Source organism: Lipotes vexillifer, unplaced genomic scaffold (assembly GCF_000442215.2).
Source record: "Lipotes vexillifer unplaced genomic scaffold, Lipotes_vexillifer_v1.1 scaffold397, whole genome shotgun sequence".
Taxonomy (NCBI): Eukaryota; Metazoa; Chordata; class Mammalia; order Artiodactyla; family Lipotidae; genus Lipotes; species Lipotes vexillifer.
The window spans coordinates 2,290,598-2,299,863 of NW_006772681.1; positions in this window are offsets into that span (position 1 = coordinate 2,290,598).

Genomic DNA, 9,266 nt, shown 5'->3' on the forward strand with positions numbered 1-9,266 from the left:
CCCCTGCATCGGCAGGCGGACTCTCAACCACTGCGCCATCAGGGAAGCCCAAGAAGTTAATTCTTTTTTAAAACTTAAAAAAATGAAAACATTTTGCTATAAAATATAACAAAATTTGCTATTTTTAAGTCTATAGTTCTGTGACACACTGAAGTACATTTACTTTGCAGTGTGGCCGTCACTACTATCCATTTTCAGAACAATTTCATCTTACAAAACTGAAACTTGGTGCCCATTAAACTATTAACTCCCCGTTCTCCCCTTCCCTCAGCACCTGGCAATTACCATTCTACTTGCTGTCTCTGAATTTGACTAAGTTCCTCATAAGACTGTAATCACAGTGTTGCCTTTTTCTGATTGGCTTATTTCACTTAGCACACCATCTTCAAAGTTCATCTATGTCATAGCATGTCAGAATTTCCTTCCTTCGTAAGGCTGAATAATAGCTTTGTTAAATGTCCACGGTATATACATTTTATTTATCCATTCATCTGTTAAGAGACACTAGGGCTGCTTCCACCTTTTTGCTATTGTGAATAATGCTACAGTGAACAAGGGTGTACAAATATCTGTTCATGTCTCTGCTTTCAATTCTTTTGGGTATACACCCAGAATGGAATTGCTGGATCATATGATAATACTGTTTTTAATTTTTTGAGGAGTAGCCATACTGTTTTCCATAGCAGTTGCACCATTTTACATTCCAACAGTGCACAAGAGTTCCAATTTCTCCACATCCTCATCAACATTTGTTTTCTGGGGTTTTTTTTTTTTTCTTTTAACAACCAACCTAATGGGTGTGAAGTGGTAACTCATTGTTTTTGATTTGCATTTCCCTAATGATTAGTGATGTTGAGCATCTTTTCACGTGCTTGCTGACCATTTGTACATCTCTTGGAGAAATGTCCATTCCAGACCTTTACCTGTTTTTGAGTCTAGTCTTTTGGTTTTTTGTTGTTGAGTTTTAGGAGTTCTGTGTATATTCTAGATATTAATCCCTTATCATATATGTAATTTGCAAATACCTTCTCTGTCCTGTGGGTTGCCGTTTTACTCTGTTGATAATGTCCTTTAATATACAAAAGTTTTAAATTTTAATGAAGTGAAATTTGTCTAATTTTTTGTTGTTGTTTCCTGTGCCTTTGGTGCCACATTCAAGAAATCATTGTCAAGTCCAAAGTCATCAAGTTTTTTCACGTTCTAAGTGTTTTATAGTTTTAGCTCTTATGTTTAGGTCTTTGATTCATTCTAAGTTAATTTTTTTATCTGGTGTTATGTAAGGGTCCACCTTCATTCTTTCAACATGTGGATATCCAGTTTTCCCAGCACCATTTGTTAAAGACTCTACTTTCCCCATTGAATGGTTTATGCACCATCATTTGACCATATATGCAAGGGTTTATTTCAGGGCTGTCTCTTTTATTCCATTGGTCTGTTTGTCTGTCTTTATGCCAGTACCACTCTTTTGATTACTGTAGCTTTGTAATAAGCTTTGAAATTAGGAAACATGAGTCCTACAACTTTGTTCTTATTTTTCAAGATTGTTTTGGTTATTGGGGATCCCTAGAGATTCCATATGAATTTTAGAATGAGTTTTTCTATTTCTGAAAAAAAAAAAAAAAGCTATTGGGATTTTTTTTTTTTGCGGTACATGGGCCTCTCACTGCTGTGGCCTCTCCCACTGCAGAACACAGGCTCAAGACGCGCAGGAACAGCGGCCACGGCTCTCGGGCCCAGCCGCTCCGCGGCATGTGGGATCTTCCCGGACCGGGACACGAACCCGTGTCCCCTGCATCGGCAGGCGGATTCTCAACCACTGCGCCACCAGGGAAGCCCAGTTATTGGGATTTTGATAGAGATTGCGGTGAATCTGTAGATTGCGTTGGTAGCAACAATATCAAGTCTTCTAACCCATGAGCATGAAATGTTTTTCTATTTATTTGTATGTTCTTTAATTTCATTCAGTGATGTTTTGTAGTTTTCGACATATAAGTCTTTCACTTCCTTGGTTAATTCCTAAGTATTTTATTCTTTTTGATGCTATTGTAAATGGAATTGTTTTCTTATTTTCCTTTTCAGATATTTCATTGCAGAAACAGAGTCGCTTTTTGTGTGCTGATTTTTGTATCCTGCACCTTTGCTGAATCCATTTGTTAGTTCAACAGTTTTTTGTGTGGAATCATTAGGGTTTTCTACATATCTGATCATACCTGCAAACAGAGATAACTTTATTTCTCCGCCTCCCTCCACCCCGCAAAAGTTAATTCTTTATATGTCATATTGTATCATATTTTGAAGCTCTACTCTTAACTCCAAGATTCTATAAGTTTGTGTTTACATGGTTGGAGAGGAGAGTGTCACAGAAAGTCATATTTGGAAGGGTGCTTAGATCTGCCCAAGGTCACACAGCAAAGTTAGAGGTCCAACAGGCGTCTGCAAGCTCATCTGTGTCCCTCCTCTTAGCTTTCTAGGAGCAGACAGAGCCAAGCTGGCAGCCTGGAAAGCCCTTGCCGAGAAGGTATTCATGGGACTGAGACGTGTTCCCTTTCTGCTTTTACCCAAAGCTTTCCTTATCTTAGGAAGTGGGGAATTTGGCTGAAACCCAGTGCATCCATCTGGTTAAAATAAACGTCTTGGGTGGTCTAAGATGGAAAAGAACTTAATGAAGAGTCAGATTTGGAAGTGGGAGAAATGTTGCCTTTGTGAGGTTGGGGCTTTTTAGCACCAGTTAAACATATGATGTCAGTTTTGGGCCTGAGGGTGTCCCTTCCAGTTGAATGCCCCTATACCACTGCCAGCTGCCTGAAGCAGGGTTTGGAGGAAGGTGTGCTCTGAGGGGTACGATTGTGGCCTCAGACAGAGTAGATGGAATCACAGAAATCAGGAGCCCTGTGGGGGAAAACCAAGGAGCTGTGGAAAGAGCACTGGTTGTGAAGTAGAGGTCTGAGTTTGTATGCTGGTCCTCTTCTTTTTTTTTTTTTTTTTTTGCGTTTTTTTTTTTTTTTTTTTGCGGACCGGGGCCCTCTCACTGCTGTGGCCTCTCCCGTTGCGGAGCACAGGCTCTGGACACGCAGGCTCAGCAGCCATTTTTTTTTTGCGGTACGCGGGCCTCTCACTGCTGTGGCCTCTCCCGTTGCGGAGCACAGGCTCTGGACACGCAGGCTCAGCAGCCATGGCTCACGGGCCCAGCCGCTCCGCGGCATGTGGGATCCTCCCGGACCGGGGCACAAACCCGTGTCCCCTGCATCGGCAGGCGGACTCTCAACCACTGCGCCACCAGGGAAGCCCCGGTCCTCTTCTTTTTGCCCACAAGAAATATTTTACTAGCATTATTGAGCCCTTACCAGGTCCCAACTTTACTAAATGTTTTTCATACATTTGTCTCCAAAAGCTGGCTGGGCTCTTAGTCACTATACTGAACTCCTCTCCTTTTACAGTAGTCCCTCCTTTATCCACAGGGTGCATGTTCCAAGACCCTCAGTGGATGCAGGAAACCATGGATAGTAGCAAATCCTATGCATACTATGTTTTTTCCTATGTGTACGTACCTATGATAAAGTTTAATTTATAAGTTAGGCACAGTAAGAGAATATCTGAATCGCCAGCATCACTACTCTTACATTTTGGGGCCATGATTAAGTAAAATAAGGGTTACTTGAACACAAGCACTGAAGTATAACAACACTGGATCTGATAACAGAGCAGGCTCCTAAGTGACTAATAGGCGGGCTGGGGAGTATATACAGCATGGATAAGCGGAACAAAGGGATGATTCACGTTCCCGGCCCGGAGGGTGGGAGATTTCATTATGCTACTCAGAACAGCATGCAATTTAAAACTTATGAACTGTTTATTTCTGGAACTTTCCAGTTAATATTTTTATACTGAGGTTGACCATGGGTAACTGAAACTGTGGAAAGTGAAAGGACTACTGTACCTTTACTTAAAATTTTTCTATAGTGAATGTTGACTACTTATGTAATTAAAATGACCACCTCAGGAAGGCTACACTTGACCTTCATGACACTATAAACTCCTAGGAGCCCAGGGAAGTCAAATGGTCTTGGGGGACTACTTGGTGGTAGTCTTCCTCTCACCTTGTAACTTTGAAAGATGAGGTGCTGTCTTCCTAACCCAGCATTTTCCTGGGGATAAGTCAGTGTCCTGATTATAAATGATCAGGTCTCTGGAGCAACAGCATGAGAGTCTCCTGTGGCATCAGTGAAGGGTGCAGATTCCTGGACTCTCTGGGGGTAAGGTCTGGGAATTTGCATTTTTGTAAGCTCTCCTGATGCATGAGAATGACTTCTCTGGGTAATTAGTCCCAGTTCTCCCATTTAAAAGCTGTGTGGTATTGGGCAAGTGATTTAAAAAAAAAAAAATTTATGTATTTATTTATTTGCCTGCGCCAGGTCTTAGTTGCAGCACACGGGATCATCTTTGCAGCATTCGGGATCTAGTTCTCTGACCAGGGATTGAACCCTCCCCGCCCCCTCCCACAGCATTGGGAGTGCAGAGTCTTAACCACTGTGCCACCAGGGAAGTCCCTAGAGTGTAGTTTTAAAATCCAGGGACTTCCGTGGTGGTAATGGGTAAGACTCTGTGCTCCCAATGCAGGGGGCCTGGGTTCAATCCTGGTTGGGGAACTAGATCCCACATGTATGCTGCAACTAAGAAGTCCACATGATGCAACTAAAGATCCTGTGTGCTGCAACTAAAGATCCTGTGTGCCACAACTAAGACCCGGAGCAGCCTAAATAAATAAATAAATAAATAATCCAGAGTCTGAATCCCTAGGGATTCTTTTTTTTAAAATAAATGAATGTCTTATTACAGTGTTGCTATAGTTCTTCTTTTTTTAAAATTTATTTATTTATTTATTTATGGCTGTGTTCGGTCTTTGTTGCTGGGCGCCGGCTTTCTCTAGTTGCGGTGAGCGGGGGCTACTCTTCATTGCGGTGCACAGGCTTCTCATTGTCGTGGCTTCTCGTTGCGGAGCACGGGATCTAGGTGCACAGGCTTCAGTAGTTGTGGCACGCGGGCTCAGTAGTTGTGGCTCACGGGCTCTAAAGCACAGGCTCAGTAGCTGTGGCACACAGGCTTAGTTGCTCCGCGGCACGTGAGATCTTCCTGGACCAGGGCTCGAACCTGTGTCCCCTGTGTTGGCAGGCAGATTCTTAACCACTGTGCCACCAAGGAAGCCCTCCCTAGGGATTCTTATTCTTGGGGCTGAGTTGGGGAAGTTTCCCAGTGGGGTCCGTGAGGCTGGGGGTCCATGGAGAAATCACCACTCTCAAAAACAGTGGAAAGGAAGAGGCCTTCCTTGACTGTCAGTCTAAAGGCATAACCCCCACCCCCATCATTACCACTTCTCCTTTTCCTTTACTACTGGACACAGGGCCTAAGGTCACATTGATAACTAAGGACTTGAAGCATCATCATGGCCCCCTTGTGAAGAATAGGGGCATACACACAGAGTCAGCCAACCCAACCACAGGTACTCAGACTAAGGAGCAGAAATGCCTTTAAAAAGCTATTTCCTAAATGAGAGTCTTACACGACAGGCAGATGTCCGTATATAACACTCCTAGCTTCAGAGAGGGGCCCTAGCCACACTGTCCCTGTCACCTCTCATTATCTAGAGTGCTTGCTCACTCCAGGGCTCATCAGTCTGAAGCTGGATACAGAAGATACTTTTATTTTCAGTTCTTTGAAAAGTATTTGTAAGAAGCCATCTCTCCTGAGGCAGCTGAACCATCCAAATCACTGCCCCTTTTAGGGGAATATTAGTACTTATTTTCCACATGTAAAATGAGTGTCACTCTTATTTTGAAGAGCCCTTCCAGCATGTTCCTGTTCTGCCAAGCCCCAGGGCCAAGTGTCCAGCTGAGGGATACTGATGGAGGGAGTGGGAAAACCAGGACCCTGGATGAATGGCTACAGAAGCTGGGGCACTTTAATCTGGGAACTTGAGCAGGGAGGCTGCATCTCCAAATTCCTAAAGGAGAGTGACCTGTGGGGGAGATTCAATATCCTCCATCCAGGGTACTGGGGAGAAATCAGAAAGAAGCCGATTTGGTTCAATGGAGGAAACTTCTAGTGCTTAGCCGAAACCATGTTAGATAGCTGGATGCCAGTAGGCAGTGAACTGCCTATCACTAGTTTATATGAGAGGGAGAGACCTCAGGGTGACCTTAAAGCAAGACAGACTGGAATTCATATCCTAGTTCCACTTAGTACTGGCTGTGTAAGTTCAGGCAAGTAACTTGAATCCCATTTCTTTACCTATGAGAAGAGTATCTCATTTTTTAAAAAATTTATTTATTTTTGGCTGCATTTGGTCTTCGTTGCTGCACGTGGGCTTCCTCTAATTGCGGAGATCAGGGGCTACTCTTCATTGCGGTGCGCAGGCTTCTCATTGTGGTGGCTTCTCCTTGTGGAGCATGGGCTCTGGGTGCACGGGCTTAGCTGCTCCACGGCATGTGGGATCTTCCTGGACCAGGGCTCGAACCTGTGTCCCCTGCACTGGCAGGCGGATTCTTAACCACTGCGCCATCAGGGAAGCCCTCTCATTTTTTTCTTTTTTGTGAATGTTTGTGTGAACAAAAGTTAAGAGATGTTTGGGCTGCAATTACAACGTACAGTCATTTCAACAGAAATGCTACCACAGGTAGCTTAAGCAAAAAGGGGAATTTACTAGCTTACATAATAGGGAAGTCCAGAGACGGTACTGGTTTCAGACATGTCTAGAGTATCCATATAACATCTCTGCTTCTTTCTGTGCTGGCTTCATACTGTAGTCATGCTCCTTCCTCATTAGGAGAGGGGGGGACAAAGTTACCAGCTCACTAAGTTCCCTTACCACTTAGCAACCCCAAATCTTGACTGCTGACGCAAAGGAAGACTGGTCCAGCTTGGGATACATATGCCCCCTGCACACTGTGATGAAGACAATGTGGAATACTCGTGAGGCCCAGGAAATAGGGATGCAGAGTACACAACACTTACAGGCAGCTACTAGAGGGAGGGTGAAAGAGGTAGGGCAGAGTAAGAACTCAGCAATTGTCCTGTCTCCAGGCTGGGCCCAGGGTCATAGTGGATCAATCCTTCTGCTTTGAAAAACAAAACCAAAACCAAAAAACAAAAACTTTATTTGACAAAAGACAAAAACCCAAGTTATTTACAGTAGTTTTTTGCTCAAATAATCCAACGGGATAACTGTGCTTCCAGGGTTACCTCAGAACCGAACCAAGCAGAGGCTGCCCTGCCCCCAGCCTCCCCGTCTTGTACAAGGGGGGAGTGTCAACCAGAATTCAGCAGCATGGCTCCCTGACCCCTCACCACCCTCCACTGCTCAGTGCACTGTGGGAGGGAAAGTCCCACCCCAGCCCAACGCACTTCCACAGTCCCCTGCTACAAGTGTCCTGCAACAGTGACAACAGACCTGGGCTCAGAGACACGGGTGGGGTGCAAGAGGCCGGGCAAGCAGCAGCTTCAACTGATCTTGAAGCTGCCGTGTTCATTCTTCCCCAGCTGGGCCTCAGGAGGGTGAGGGTCCCTGATCCCCCCCCCGGGGCATGCCAGGAGAGGGCACAGAGAGGGGAGACAGAAGAGAGAGCCTAGAAAACCTGCCCATTAACAGAGAGCAAAGCCCCCTCTCTTAAATAACCAATCCCCACTCCCACAGCAATGGGTGGGCCAAGCCACTCAGAAGTTGGGGAGCCTCCCTGAAGTCTTCAGGGATCATCCCAGAAAGGACAGAACACATGTTGCTGCCTTTCTCCCAGCCAAGCCCACCCAAGTCAGCCAATACCCAGGAACTCTCCCCCTGTGCCCAGCACGGCAACTTCAGGAAGCTACAGGCTGAGGATCCTGACCTGTCTTTTGGCCCAGAAACAATGTTATTCAGAACAAAAATATTTCACCTAATAACCTATGATTAGTGTTTCTTAGGATATACTAGAAAGATGGGGTATACTGCTGTTGAATGCCATCAGCAATGAAACAGCAAAAAAAAAAAAAAAAAGCGGGGCCCGGGGTGGGGGTGGGGGTGCGGGAGGAGAGTAAGACTGACCGCGATCCGTTTGACTGAAGTTCAGCGCAGGGGCTTCTGCAACTCCAAAGAGAGGTGCAACAGAAAGACGCTCACAGCGAACAGGCTCTGTGACTGATTCCCAGCCCCAGCCTCCTCCCGGGGCAGGTCCACCGGCAGCTGGGGGCACTATTCCATGTTTCCTCCAGTAACATTTTCCGGCCACCATCATGGGAAAAGCTGCGCGTCTGGATCAGCTAAAAGGCCTTCCTGACCACTAGATGGCTCGCCTCTCTCCAAGTAGGAGCAACAGGGAGCTTTTGACATTCTCGCCCCACTAAGCCAGGTTCCTAGAAGGAATTCAGAACTCAGGCCACGGGGTGAAGCTTTCAAAGATAAAGAAGGGGAAAACATGAAAGAGAAAAAAACACCGCCCCACTGCTCAGCCTAGCTTACCTCCCCCTCCCCTCCCCCACAATACAGTAAAAACACCAACCAACCAACCAGAAAAACACCTCTTCATCCTTCTCTGCTCTGCACCTAGAAGGTTTGGTCAGATTTGTTGGACCCTCTCTCTGGCTGTGGCTTTATCCCCTTCTCCCTTCTGTGCATGAGGCAGAAAAGCCAAAGCCCATAAAAGTTTTTTCTAACTTTTTTTTTTTTTTGGTAAACCAAACCAACAATAAAACAACCATTTGGAATTTTGCAGAGATTTAGCTGGTCCCCCAAATGAAAATACTCCTTCCTTGTAAAACAATTACCAATTGCAGTGGTGGATTATTCTCAGTTCGTCAGACTCCATCAAGCGATGCACTCTCATTCCCCACACCTGGGCTAAATAACTACTCCTGTTAATGCAAACCACAGCAAAGAGGGAAAAATAAACACAAAGTTTAGCAAAAACCTAAACATTCAACCGGAGTCGGTTCTGTTACATCTGCTGGGCTCCTCTTTTCTTCTGTTCACACTTATGAACCTGGAATGTCCACACTTAACAAAAAGAGGCCCTGTCAGGGGCAACTGGGACCCAGCACAGGTGTGAGTGAACTTGGCAGGTTTCCTGTGCCCAGCCCAGGAAAGCAGGTGGGAACAAAGGGGTCCCGGGGATTCTCTGCAGCAGCAGCACCATGCCCGTCTCCAATCTCTTGGTCTCATCACTGAGGAGGCCTGGAGAAACGGCAGAGTCAGCAGAGGAGAGGTCCCATCACAGTGCAGTGACACCAGCTGGCGTCTT